A 14,310-nucleotide genomic window follows, 5' to 3' on the forward strand; every position below is an offset into this window, starting at 1 on the left:
TTGTGGTGGTAGTCGGTTGCATTTCACTGGCACCATTTCACCATGTAACATTCAGCCTGTCTTCAGGTTTATTTTATTTTTGCAGCTAAACAAGCATCTTTTTTTCTTTTAAAAGGCATTACCTCTCAAGAAATGTTTAAAAAAAACTCACAATTTTTTTTTTTTTTTTTGAAAGAACGTGTCTGGTCATCATTGTTCTGCATCTTGATGTTTTCACTTTTTTATAATTAGAAATTATACGTTATCTGAGGATTGTTAAATACTAGCACTGTAGTTCATTCTTCTATTTGGGACTCAACAAAGGCATGTGCACTTTGGCTTACTTGTAAAATGTTTAATATGTAACTGAATAGTATATCAGTTGCGTCCTTTAATCAAATGCCATTTGAAGTTGTGCATGATACCTGCTAAATGCTGAAAGTTTCGTCTTTTCATGCTAGCGAAGGATAAAATTCTCATGAGGAGATGTTTGACTGGACTGTCTAATTGTTGCCTTTTTGCTCATTTTTTTCAATTTAAACATCATACAAACATAAATTATGTATATTATTGTACCTTAACATGATTTCACTTAAAATGGAAACAAAAAAGAGTCTGTTGCCAACTATCATGTTGTTTTAACATTTTATGTATTTTAACAGTCCTGAGATAATTATTGACATGTCCATGTAATACCTGTTGCCTGATCACTCTTTATGTTGTTGCTGTTCAGCAATAGTACACTGAGGTTGCGGGGACATTTGTGTGGACATTTTTTCCACATTTTCTATTAATGTGTGGGATTATAAAAACCCACAGATCATACTGTGTTGAATTCACAGGAGGCCTTTCTGTGTTCTTGTGTCATTGTGTTAGGAAGCAGTGGGTGTGGTTGCTTGGGCTTTGTGTGCTTGCGAAAAGGAAATGCCAAAAAACAGTCTTGAAAAACCTGTTCTAGGTTTTCCTTAATGATGAGCTAACAGTTTCAAGGCCATAGTTTGAATACCTGAAAGATGCATCTGCTGACTTACCTGGGTGCCACTTCTCTAAGCACATACAGTACAGTACAGTATGTACAAAAATGGATACAGTCTTCCTCAAAGCCTTAAGATGTTTTACATTTAGTATGTATAGTAAAAATCTTTTAGATGGGCTGAATTCATTCCATTTTAATGTTGTAGCTGACTGGTTTAATGCTCTACTTTACTTTAAGGAAAATACATGAACAGTTTACCATTTGTTTTACTTGCTCCCTTAATCTGTTAATCAAAGTCTGTTAACCGTATATTCTTTGTCCTTTTACAGGCTTAGTCAACCTGGATTTTTCAGTGCAATAGTAAGAAAACCACAAGAGTCATGGTATGAAACGTTTACATATTGTTTTAATTCTTCCTAAAATGCTTATATATACAGAATTGAATGGTTTTGTTTTAAATTGTCTACTTTAGAGGAGTAATTCTTCTGTTCAGTTTACAAAAATGTTGCTTTTACTTGCAGCCTTCACATCGCAGGGGAAGAAGCCTCTCTGAAGCCCTGACCTTGGAGCAGTTAGAGGAGGGAGGGGTGGTCATTTCCAGTATCAACAATGTCTCATCCGGCAAAGGACTAAAGGAAGGTATGAATCTTGACATGCTATTAAAACTTCTCTTCATATTGTTTTTGACTTTTTGAAAACAAGAAATAAAATAGTTGTTCCTAAAAAGAACACACCTTAAATTCAAGGAAACTATTGTACATTGAAGTGCTGTTTTACCACTATATATTAAATCGTTATAGGAGGCCTGATCTTCCAGGTCAGGGGTCAGCAACATGTGGCTCTTTAGTCTTTATACTGCGGCTCCACGTGGTTTGGAAAAAAATTATAAGTATTTAACTGAAATGTATTTTATTTGTGTTTTTTAACTTGTAGTTCTAAATTGGAAGATTATTGTGATCTTGAAATATAAAAATAAAATTATATGCTATTATTTTTTATCGCTGAAAATAAGCGTCACACTCGCGTAAACCATACCCACAGGAATACCATGCGTTTATGGAGACTTTCAACCCCAGGCAGGCCAAGTATGGATCTTCGGATCCGCATACGTATGTGAGCAGCTATTCTCCACCATGAACCATGGTAAAAACAAACAACGCTCACGCCTCAAAGAATGACAGCTTACAGTCCTGCGTAAAGATGAAGTGACTTCGTACAGCCCCGATTTGCAGACGCTGTGCGCAGACGGTCTGGACCTGAAGTCCCATTGTAAACATACAACGGCAGACCCGACGATGTTTGCATGTACATGCTTTTTTCTTTATTGACCACTTTTCACACATGGTTGCTGTAGCCACACAGCCAGCTGTAGCTTTCCAGCTCACAGCCCGACACATACCAACACAACAGCAGAGAGAGAACAGACTTTAAGCCGGCGAGGCTTGATTGTGGAAGCCGCTCAGGTGCGTCCACCTCCCCTGCAGCGGCACTGCAGACCACGCCCTGCCACACACATTAACCACGTAAAATAAATATTTATGCAGATATTTTGCAAATATTTATTTTTCATTTTTTTAGCAGTTAAGTGATTTTTTTCCAATTATTTTTTAAATTCAGGTCAAGGCTCCGCTACAGGCTGCGAAATCCCAAAGGTGATATAAGGATGACGGCTCACTACAGTTTTTGTTTAGTATATGAATAATTTAAGTTCAGCTTTTTAATTCATTTAAAATAGACCTTCAACTAGGTGTCTTTCCTTTTTGTTATATTTTTTAAGAGTTCAAAATGTGTTCATTAAATAAATAAAATTTAATTTTCTCTGTAGCACTTCATGGATTTCATGAGCAACACACTTTAGGTGTTTATACAAAGCATAAAGGTAAAAAACAATAACAGTGTTATCTTCATTTTAGATGTCAAAAAGTATTTGTGGCTCCCAGTGTTTTCTTTTCTTTGGAAACTGGGTCCAAATGGCTCTTTGGGTGTTAAAGGTTGCTGACCGCTGTTCTAGGTCAAGATCAGGCCAGGTTTAAAGTACTAAAACTGCCCTTGAAGGATATACAGTATTATTTGCACACAGTAAAGCATGTTCTCGAACAAGGTATTTTTTTGTGCAAGAACTTCATTTTTCTTTTTCAGGGGATGAAATTCTGGGGGCAACAATCAATTTTGATCAACTGTCCAAAGAAGAGGTGTTAAAAGTACTGAAGCTGATGGAGCCATTTGATGATAAAGTTCAAGTCCTCACTCGAAGCAACCGGAGCAAGAGCCTTGACAATCTGGACCAGTGTACCAAGGGTCCTGAGGCTGTAGGTTAAATGCAGATAATATCAATTAAAAATAAAGGATTAGTAATTATATTAGTTTCAGTATGTTTATGCAACAGTGGACCACAGTTCACAATTGTTTAAGTTTTCTGATGCAGATACATTTAATGCTGGATGCAAAAAACCAAAACAAGAGATTTTGGTACTCGAATTAAATAGTGATGATAATGATGGTGATGACAATTGATAATTAATAATTATCTCCCATCTGTTACAACAAATAAACTCTCATATTATAGTTGCATTCCAATCACCAACTTCTCACTGTTTCTAGATGCTGACGGATTCCTACAGCAAACTGTACAACACCAAAATCAAGAAGTTTTTGATGGATGATGTACTCAGTGTTGAAGGGGGCTACGTGAATGGGGAGGTTACTGCCAAACCACCTGTACAAAGCTCATCCAAGGTCAACCTAAGAAATGACATTGGGCTGCCTCGCCTTGGAGTTGACTTTGGACTTCTGAAATCCAAGACTTTAATCACAGATGCTAATGCTGATTCACACTCTTATAAGGGAAGCTTAACAGATGGCAGCAATCTGAATCTTCCACCGCTAGGTCTTGGCTTGAATGGGACCAATCTAAGTGAAGCTCAGGTTCCAAGATTCAAAGTCGGTGCCAGATGTCCAGATCTAGACTTACCAGAAGATCCAAATGTCAGCACTACATCTGGTATGCAATTGCCAAATACTGACCACCCATCATTTGACAATGCAATGCTAAATCTTGAAAATCCTCAAATTGGACTTGAAGTTCCAGAAGTAGATGGTGGCCTAAAAGGTTCAAACATTACTACCCCTGAAATGGGGATAGACCTTGATGGCAGAAGTTTCAGTGGTCCATCTGTTAATTCCAGCATTCCCAAAGTGGCCATTGAAGGAAGAAACCAGGAATTCAAAATGCCTACATTTAAACTGCCAGATCTGGGCCTCTCAGGATCTTCTTTTAGTGGTCCAGAATGTGACGTTAAGCATGAAGACACACCAGGGAAACTCAGTCTAAAGTATTCCAAGAGACTGAAAAACCCAGATCTAAATTTAGATGATTCTTCCAGTTATGTAAAATCACCCAAGCTTAGGCTGTCTGGGATATCACCTGATTCAGAGCAAGGAATGTTGGGTATTAATGTATCAAAACCAGATATCAGTGGGACAGACACTGACATGCCTTTAGGTGAAATCAAGATGTCACACAAGAAACCAAGGATTTCTCTTAAATCTCCTGATTTAGATTTGGACGCTCAATCCGGCATGCTCAAAAGTGACGCTGATGTTAAAACACCTGACCTAAGATTGAAAACATCAAAACTAAAAGGTGGCATGTCTGCACCTGATGCAAACATTCCCAAAGCTGACCTTAAGGGTGAAAATTGGGCCACTGATGCTCCATCAGTTAGTATTAAAGGTCCATCTGGAAAATACAAGGCTCCAAAGTTTAGAATGCCCAAATTTGACTTACCAGTCATTCAGGTTCCTGGTTTGAATGGAGACTTGGATGGACCCGATGGACAGCTTTCAGGTACATTGCCTAAAGGGCCAAATTTAAAATTAAATGCACCTGACATAAATGTGCCAAATGTTGACCTCAAAGCACCAAAACTAAAAATTAATGCAGCGAATGCCAACTTAGACTTTCCATCAGGCGATCTCAAAATGCCAGAACTTCATGGTCCAGATTGGGATGTTAATGCTCCTTCTGGGAAATTAAAAATGCCTAAATTCAATCTGTCAGGGACACTGCCTAAAGGACCAAATTTAGACCTGAACACAGATCTGAATTCCCCAGATCTTAATCCAAAAACTCCAAAGATAAAGGGTGGAATTGATGCCCCTGATTTGGACTTACCAGACGTGGATCTGAAAGCTCCCAAATTAGATATGAACACTCCAGATGTCAACATTGGCTCACCAAAAGGGAAGCTGAAATTCCCTAAAATGAAAATGCCTAAATTCAACCTTCCAAGCCTTAAAGGTCCTGAAATTGATGGCAACTTGGATGGTCCAGATGTGGACATAAATGCACCCAATGTCAACCTCAAAGCTCCCAAAGCAGATCTTGATCTAGATATTTCTGGTCCATCTGGCAAGTTTAAAAAGCCAAACCTGCATCTGCCTGATTTGGGGCTTTCTGGTCCAAAGTTAGAAGGCCCTAACTTGGACCTTAAAACACCTGACCTAGATATCTCTGGTCCCAACCTCAGTGGTGGAATAAATGCACCTGACATAAACATGCCAAACATTGACCTCAAAGCCCCAAAGCTGAAACTGGATAAACCAAATGCCAACTTGGACTTGCCATCAGGTAAAGTTAAAATGCCAGAACTTCATGGTCCAGATTGGGATGTTAATGCTCCTTCGGGGAAATTAAAAATGCCTAAATTTAATCTGTCAGGGACACTGCCTAAAGGACCAAATTTGGACCTAAACACAGATCTGAAGTCACCAGATCTTAATCTAAAAGCTCCAAAGATAAAGGGTGGAATTGATGCACCCAATATGGACTTACCAGACATGGATCTTAAAGCTCCCAAATTAGATATGAACACTCCAGATGTCAACATTGGCTCACCAAAAGGGAAGCTGAAATTCCCCAAAATGAAAATGCCTAAATTCAACCTTCCAAGCCTTAAAGGTCCTGAAATTGATGGCAACTTGGATGGTCCAGATGTGGACATAAATGCACCCAATGTCAACCTCAAAGCTCCCAAAGCAGATCTTGATCTAGATATTTCTGGTCCATCTGGCAAGTTTAAAAAGCCAAACCTGCATCTGCCTGATTCAGGTCTTTCTGGTCCAAAGTTAGAAGGCCCTAACTTGGACCTTAAAACACCTGACCTAGATATCTCTGGTCCCAACCTCAGTGGTGGAATAAATGCACCTGACATAAACATGCCAAACATTGACCTCAAAGCCCCAAAGCTGAAAATGGATAAACCAAATGCCAACTTGGACTTGCCATCAGGTAAAGTTAAAATGCCAAAGCTTGATGGTCCAGATTGGGATGTTAATGCTCCTTCGGGGAAATTAAAGATGCCTAAATTCAATCTGTCAGGGACACTGCCTAAAGGACCAAATTTGGACCTAAACACAGATCTGAAGTCACCAGATCTTAATCTAAAAGCTCCAAAGATAAAGGGTGGAATTGATGCCCCTGATATGGACTTACCAGACATGGATCTTAAAGCTCCCAAATTAGATATGAACACTCCAGATGTCAACATTGGCTCACCAAAAGGGAAGCTGAAATTCCCCAAAATGAAAATGCCTAAATTCAACCTTCCAAGCCTTAAAGGTCCTGAAATTGATGGCAACTTGGATGGTCCAGATGTGGACATAAATGCACCCAATGTCAACCTCAAAGCTCCCAAAGCGGATCTTGATCTAGATATTTCTGGTCCATCTGGCAAGTTTAAAAAGCCAAACCTGCATCTGCCTGATTTGGGGCTTTCCGGTCCAAAGTTAGAAGGCCCTAACTTGGACCTTAAAACACCTGACCTAGATATCTCTGGTCCCAACCTCAGTGGTGGAATAAATGCACCTGACATAAACATGCCAAACATTGACCTCAAAGCCCCAAAGCTGAAACTGGATAAACCAAATGCCAACTTGGACTTGCCATCAGGTAAAGTTAAAATGCCAAAACTTGATGGTCCAGATTGGGATGTTAATGCTCCTTTGGGAAAATTAAAGATGCCTAAATTTAATCTGTCAGGGACACTGCCTAAAGGACCAAATTTGGACCTAAACACAGATCTGAAGTCACCAGATCTTAATCTAAAAGCTCCAAAGATAAAGGGTGGAATTGATGCACCCAATATGGACTTACCAGGCATGGATCTTAAAGCTCCCAAATTAGATATGAACACTCCAGATGTCAATATTGGCTCACAAAAAGGGAAGCTGAAATTCCCTAAAATCAAAATGCCTAAATTCAAACTTCCAAGCCTTAAAGGTCCTGAAATTGATGGCAACTTGGATGTTCCAAACATAAATACACCCAATGTCAACCTCAAAGGTCCTAAAGGTGATCTTGATCTAGATATTTCTGGTCCATCTGGTGGATTTAAAAAGCCAAACCTGCATCTGCCTAATTTAGGTCTTTCCGGTCCAAAATTAGAAGGCCCTAACTTGGACCTTAAAACACCTGACCTAGATATCTCTGGTCCCAATTTCAGTGGTGGAATAAATGCACCTGACATAAACATGCCAAAAATTGACCTCAAAGCCCCAAAGCTGAAACTGGATAAACCAAATGCCAACTTGGACTTGCCATCAGGTAAAGTTAAAATGCCAGAACTTCATGGTCCAGATTGGGATGTTAATACTCCTTCGGGGAAATTAAAAATGCCTAAATTTAATCTGTCAGGGACACTGCCTAAAGGACCAAATTTGGACCTAAACACAGATCTGAAGTCACCAGATCTTAATCTAAAAGCTCCAAAGATAAAGGGTGGAATTGATGCACCCAATATGGACTTACCAGAAATGGGTCTTAAAGCTCCCAAATTAGATATGAACACTCCAGATGTCAACATTGGCTCACCAAAAGGGAAGCTGAAATTCCCCAAAATGAAAATGCCTAAATTCAACCTTCCAAGCCTTAAAGGTCCTGAAATTGATGGCAACTTGGATGGTCCAGATGTGGACATAAATGCACCCAATGTCAACCTCAAAGCTCCCAAAGCGGATCTTGATCTAGACATTTCTGGTCCATCTGGCAAGTTTAAAAAGCCAAACCTGAATCTGCCTGATTTAGGTCTTTCTGGTCCAAAATTAGAAGGCCCTAACTTGGACCTTAAAACACCTGACCTAGATATCTCTGGTCCCAACCTCAGTGGTGGAATAAATGCACCTGACATAAACATGCCAAACATTGACCTCAAAGCCCCAAAGCTGAAAATGGATAAACCAAATGCCAACTTGGACTTGCCATCGGCTAAAGTTAAAATGCCAGAACTTCATGGTCCAGATTGGGATGTTAATGCTCCTTCGGGGAAATTAAAAATGCCTAAATTTAATCTGTCAGGGACACTGCCTAAAGGACCAAATTTGGACCTAAACACAGATCTGAAGTCACCAGATCTTAATCTAAAAGCTCCAAAGATAAAGGGTGGAATTGATGCCCCTGATTTGGACTTACCAGACATGGGTGTTAAAGCTCCCAAATTAGATATGAACACTCCAGATGTCAACATTGGCTCACCAAAAGGAAAGCTGAAATTCCCCAAAATGAAAATGCCTAAATTCAACCTTCCAAGCCTTAAAGGTCCTGAAATTGATGGCAACTTGGATGGTCCAGATGTGGACACAAATGCACCCAATGTCAACCTCAAAGCTCCCAAAGCGGATCTTGATCTAGATATTTCTGGTCCATCTGGCAAGTTTAAAAAGCCAAACCTGAATCTGCCTGATTTAGGTCTTTCTGGTCCAAAATTAGAAGGCCCTAACTTGGACCTTAAAACACCTGACCTAGATATCTCTGGTCCCAATTTCAGTAGTGGAATAAATGCACCTGACATAAACATGCCAAACATTGACCTCAAAGCCCCAAAGCTAAAACTGGATAAACCAAATGCCAACTTGGACTTGCCATCGGCTAAAGTTAAAATGCCAGAACTTCATGGTCCAGATTGGGATGTTAATGCTCCTTTGGGAAAATTAAAAATGCCTAAATTTAATCTGTCAGGGACACTGCCTAAAGGACCAAATTTGGACCTAAACACAGATCTGAAGTCACCAGATCTTAATCTAAAAGCTCCAAAGATAAAGGGTGGAATTGATGCCCCTGATTTGGACTTACCAGACATGGGTGTTAAAGCTCCCAAATTAGATATGAACACTCCAGATGTCAACATTGGCTCACCAAAAGGGAAGCTGAAATTCCCCAAAATGAAAATGCCTAAATTCAACCTTCCAAGCCTTAAAGGTCCTGAAATTGATGGCAACTTGGATGGTCCAGATGTGGACATAAATGCACCCAATGTCAACCTCAAAGCTCCCAAAGCGGATCTTGATCTAGATATTTCTGGTCCATCTGGCAAGTTTAAAAAGCCAAACCTGCATCTGCCTGATTTTGGGCTTTCCGGTCCAAAATTAGAAGGCCCTAACTTGGACCTTAAAACACCTGACCTAGATATCTCTGGTCCCAACCTCAGTGGTGGAATAAATGCACCTGACATAAACATGCCAAACATTGACCTCAAAGCCCCAAAGCTGAAAATGGATAAACCAAATGCCAACTTGGACTTGCCATCAGGTAAAGTTAAAATGCCAAAACTTGATGGTCCAGATTGGGATGTTAATGCTCCTTCTGGGAAATTAAAAATGCCTAAATTTAATCTGTCAGGGACACTGCCTAAAGGACCAAATTTGGACCTAAACACAGATCTGAAGTCACCAGATCTTAATCTAAAAGCTCCAAAGATAAAGGGTGGAACTGATGCACCTGATATGGACTTACCAGACATGGATCTTAAAGCTCCCAAATTAGATATGAACACTCCAGATGTCAACATTGGCTCACCAAAAGGGAAGCTGAAATTCCCCAAAATGAAAATGCCTAAATTCAACCTTCCAAGCCTTAAAGGTCCTGAAATAGATGGCAACTTGGATGTTCCAAGCATAAATACACCCAATGTCAACCTCAAAAGTCCTAAAGCGGATCTTGATCTAGATGTCTCTGGTCCATCTGGTAAGTTTAAAAAGCCAAACCTGAATCTGCCTGATTCAGGTCTTTCTGGTCCAAAGTTAGAAGGCCCTAACTTGGACCTTAAAACACCTGACCTAGATATCTCTGGTCCCAACCTCAGTGGTGGAATAAATGCACCTGACATAAACATGCCAAACATTGACCTCAAAGCCCCAAAGCTGAAAATGGATAAACCAAATGCCAACTTGGACTTGCCATCAGGTAAAGTTAAAATTCCAAAACTTCATGGTCCAGATTGGGATGTTAATGCTCCTTCGGGGAAATTAAAAATGCCTAAATTTAATCTGTCAGGGACACTGCCTAAAGGACCAAATTTGGACCTAAACACAGATCTGAAGTCACCAGATCTTAATCTAAAAGCTCCAAAGATAAAGGGTGGAATTGATGCCCCTGATTTGGACTTACCAGACATGGGTCTTAAAGCTCCGAAGTTTGATATGAACACTCCAGATGTCAACACTGGCACTCCAAAAGGGAAGCTGAAAATGCCAAAACTAAAAATGTCTAAGAGTAATCTACCAAATCTTAAAGGACCTGAGCTTGATGGCACTTTTGACGGCTCCAACATTGACCTCAGGGCACCAAATGCCAATTTGAAAGGTTCCAAAACTGGCTTAGAAATGCCTGATGTTGATTTTGGTAGTCCATCAGGAAAGTTAAAATCTCCAAATTTAAAATTACCTGATGTGGGATTTTCTCGACCGAAATTAGATGGGCCAGACTTTGAACAAAACTTGAAAGTCAAAGGTCCAAAAGTGAAAGGTGGACTTGATGCACCTAATCTACCTTCATCAAATATAGACTTTAAAGGTTCTAAAAATGGTTTTGAATTCCCTGATGTTGACTTTGGTAGCCCTTCAGGGAAATTTAAAACACCACATCTGAAAATGTCTGATTTGGGATTTTCTGCACCAAAAACAGATCTCCCAAAGGTTGATCTCAATTCACCAGATGTCAGAGCTAAAGTACCAGAAGGCCCAAATTTGAAATTAAATTCAAATCTAAAAACTCCAGATCTGAATCTTAAAGCTCCAAAGATGAAAGGTGGACTTGATGTGACTAAGGTAGACTTACCAAACATGGATCTCAAAGCTCCCAACTTGGAAATGGACACTGCAGATGTTGACATTGGTTTGCCTGAGGCAACTTTAGATGTTACTGGTGCAAAAGGAAAATTTAAAATCCCAAGTTTAAAAACACCAGATCTCAGTATCTCTGGACCTCAGGCAACAACACCACATATGAGACTTTCTGGACCTGGCGTTAGTATGTCAGATTTCAATTTACCTGATGCCAATTTCAAGAGTCCCAAGCTCAATACAAAACACCCTGATGTAGGGATAAATGGTAACATGGGACAACCTGGGATGAACTTTAATGGCTCTCAGTTAAGAGGCATAAGAGGTCCAGATGTTGACACAAATATTCCCTTAGGAAACATCCATGGCCCTCATGCTGATCTTGATTTAGACAGAAAATTAAAACAACCATATTTCAAGCCGCCTCAGTTTAGAAGCCCAGATTTACATCAAGCATCTGATATTGACTTTGGTGGAGCTTTGAGACCAACAAATCTTGATATTAATCCTCCAAATGCAAAATTGAATATGAAACAACCCCAGATGAAGGGACATATATCAAGCCCAAGGGTTAGTGCTCCAAACATGAACTTCAACATGCCCAAAGTTGCAATGCACCCTCCACAGCAGCATCTGAGATCTCCAGGTCTTAGTATTGATGATCCTTCATTGTATTTTCAAACACCTTCACATAAACATCACACACAAGATATGTCAAATCTGACCATGAAACCTCCTGACCTGGACATAGATGGTGATATCAGACTTCGTAATACTGATAGAAGGTCCACTAGAACCAAAGTAAGATCCAGCTTCCCTGGAATGGATGGCGTTTTTGACCAACATATTGATATAAATCATTCAGATCTCAATATTGACGACTTTACAGGAAAACATCATGTGCTTAGGGCCAGAGGTTCCAACCTTAATCTCCAGGCTCCACACAGCCATGGACACGCAATCTCCCCGTCTGGAGTTAACACTGGCATGAGGGACCCCAGAAGAATCCCATCTGGCCATATCAAACACAATACACGTTTGCCACAATTTTCTCCAGATCCAAGAATGAGAGCATCTAACACTTCAGATGGATACTATGTGACTGTTTTTCCCAATCAAGCACGAAATCAAAAGATGCCAAATCGTAAATATAACACACTTGGAGGGCTTGACTTTCATCCAGGAAACTTGGACCTTGAAGTTCCCAATGAACATGACCTAAGAGGGTCAACGTTCTTTTTCTCCAACCTTGTATAGCTTTCAAAGGACTTGTGTTTCCATTTTTAGTGTGCTTTTTGTACTGTAGTTATATGTTTTATGTGTGTGTGTGTGTGTGTGTGTGTGTGTGTGTGTGTGTGTGTGTGTGTGTGTATATATATATATATATATCGTGGCTTTGCAATGATGTTACCTAGATTACAGTGCAGCATTATTGCACTTATTTTATTAAATGTAGTAGAACTGCTTTTTGTATCATAAATGTTTTTATATTTTTTAACAGTTATTATTTACATTTTCTCTAACTATTATATTAAAGGAATAAAGGAAATATGTGGACTTGTGGGGTCCTATAGGGTACTTTTACAAGATTAAATGAATACATTTTCTTTAGATACTATATTTTTAAATACTATCAGTTGAATTGTACAGTATTCAAAGTTGTGTATATATATTATCATACTGGTTCTTGTGGATGTTCATTGTGTCTATTATACGTGTATATACTGGAGTTTATTAAAAACCATTCTTATTTCAACCAAATTTTTGCTTCCAAAATTTTAGAGTAATTATGGAATTGTTTAAAACACTGTTTAAGATCATTCTTTCATATTAAAAAATTCATGTTGTTACAATACTGTACAAAACAAGAATGGTGAACAGTATCTGAAAGTCATATCCTTAGTGGCAGGTCCTATAGAGTGAATTGGTTCAAACCAACGATCAGGTAGAGGAGTACAGGAGTCTGGTGAGGAACTTTGTCACATGGAGTCACACAAACCACCTGCAACTCAACACCTCAAAGACCAAGGAACTGGTTATGGACTTTGGGAGGTCCAGACCAGGTCCACTGCCAGTTCAGATAGAGGGAGAGGAGGTGGAGGTGGTCAACACATACAAGTACCTCGGGCTGTGGGTGGACAACAAATTGGACTGGTCATGCAACACACAGCACCTGTATAAAAAAGGCCAAAGCAGACTGTACTTCCTCAGGAGACTGAGGCCTTTTAACATCTGCAGGAAGCTCCTGAGGATGTTTTATTAGTCGGTGGTTGCAGGAGTACTTTTCTATGCTGTGGTGTGCTGGGGGAGCAGCATAGCAAAGAAGGACTCACACAGGCTGGAAAAACTAATCAGGAAGGCTGGCTCTGTGGTCGGCATGAAGCTGGACACTCTGGTGACAGTGGCAGAGAAAAGGACACTAAAGAAACTGCTGGAGATTATGGACAATGCTGGGCATCCTCTGCACGCTGTCGTAAATAATCAGAGGAGCCTATTCAGCGACAGGTTGCTTCTCGCGAAGTCAAGAACCAACAGACTTAAAAACTCCTTTGTCCCACACGCCATCAAACTGTTTAAATCCTCTCCGGAGGGAAGAGGGAGGGGAGATAGGAGGAAAAAGGAGGGGGAAACAACTAAGCTGTAGTGCCTTTTTTCACTGTGCAATATTCACAATATTTTTTCTTATATTCGACTGTGCAATAATCACTGTGCAATAGACTCACTCAAATGTGCAATCCTATTTATCCATATTATATATTCTGTATTTATACATGTGTATATGTGTATATATGGTATATTTCTGCTTATATCCGTACTCTCATTTCCCTTTATTGTATCTGTAACATGCAACTTCTGTCGGTGCTGTGCTGCTGGAAACTGAATTTCCTGGAGGAACCCACCCGAGGGATTAATAAAGTTTAATCTAATCTATCTCTAATCTAAACCGGTAATATGCATGGATGAAAGAGGTACAACAGACTGCCCACAGCCGTCTTTAATGCTAGGTGGAGACTCTCATGGTTTGGGGCTTCATTTCAGCCTCAAAATGACTGAAGTAGTGCATGATCGTCTTGACAGAGATGGAATAAAAGGCAGCCAGCAACCAAACAAGAGCTTTGAATGTCCATGAAGAAGCCTGGGGAACTAGGCCTGAAGAATACTTTAAAGAAATTACAAGAAAATTCAGACTGTATTGAAGAATAACGTTATTCTTTAATACACTGAAAGTCAGAATTTGT

This window comes from Pelmatolapia mariae, linkage group LG6 (assembly GCF_036321145.2).
Source record: "Pelmatolapia mariae isolate MD_Pm_ZW linkage group LG6, Pm_UMD_F_2, whole genome shotgun sequence".
Taxonomy (NCBI): domain Eukaryota; kingdom Metazoa; phylum Chordata; class Actinopteri; order Cichliformes; family Cichlidae; genus Pelmatolapia; species Pelmatolapia mariae.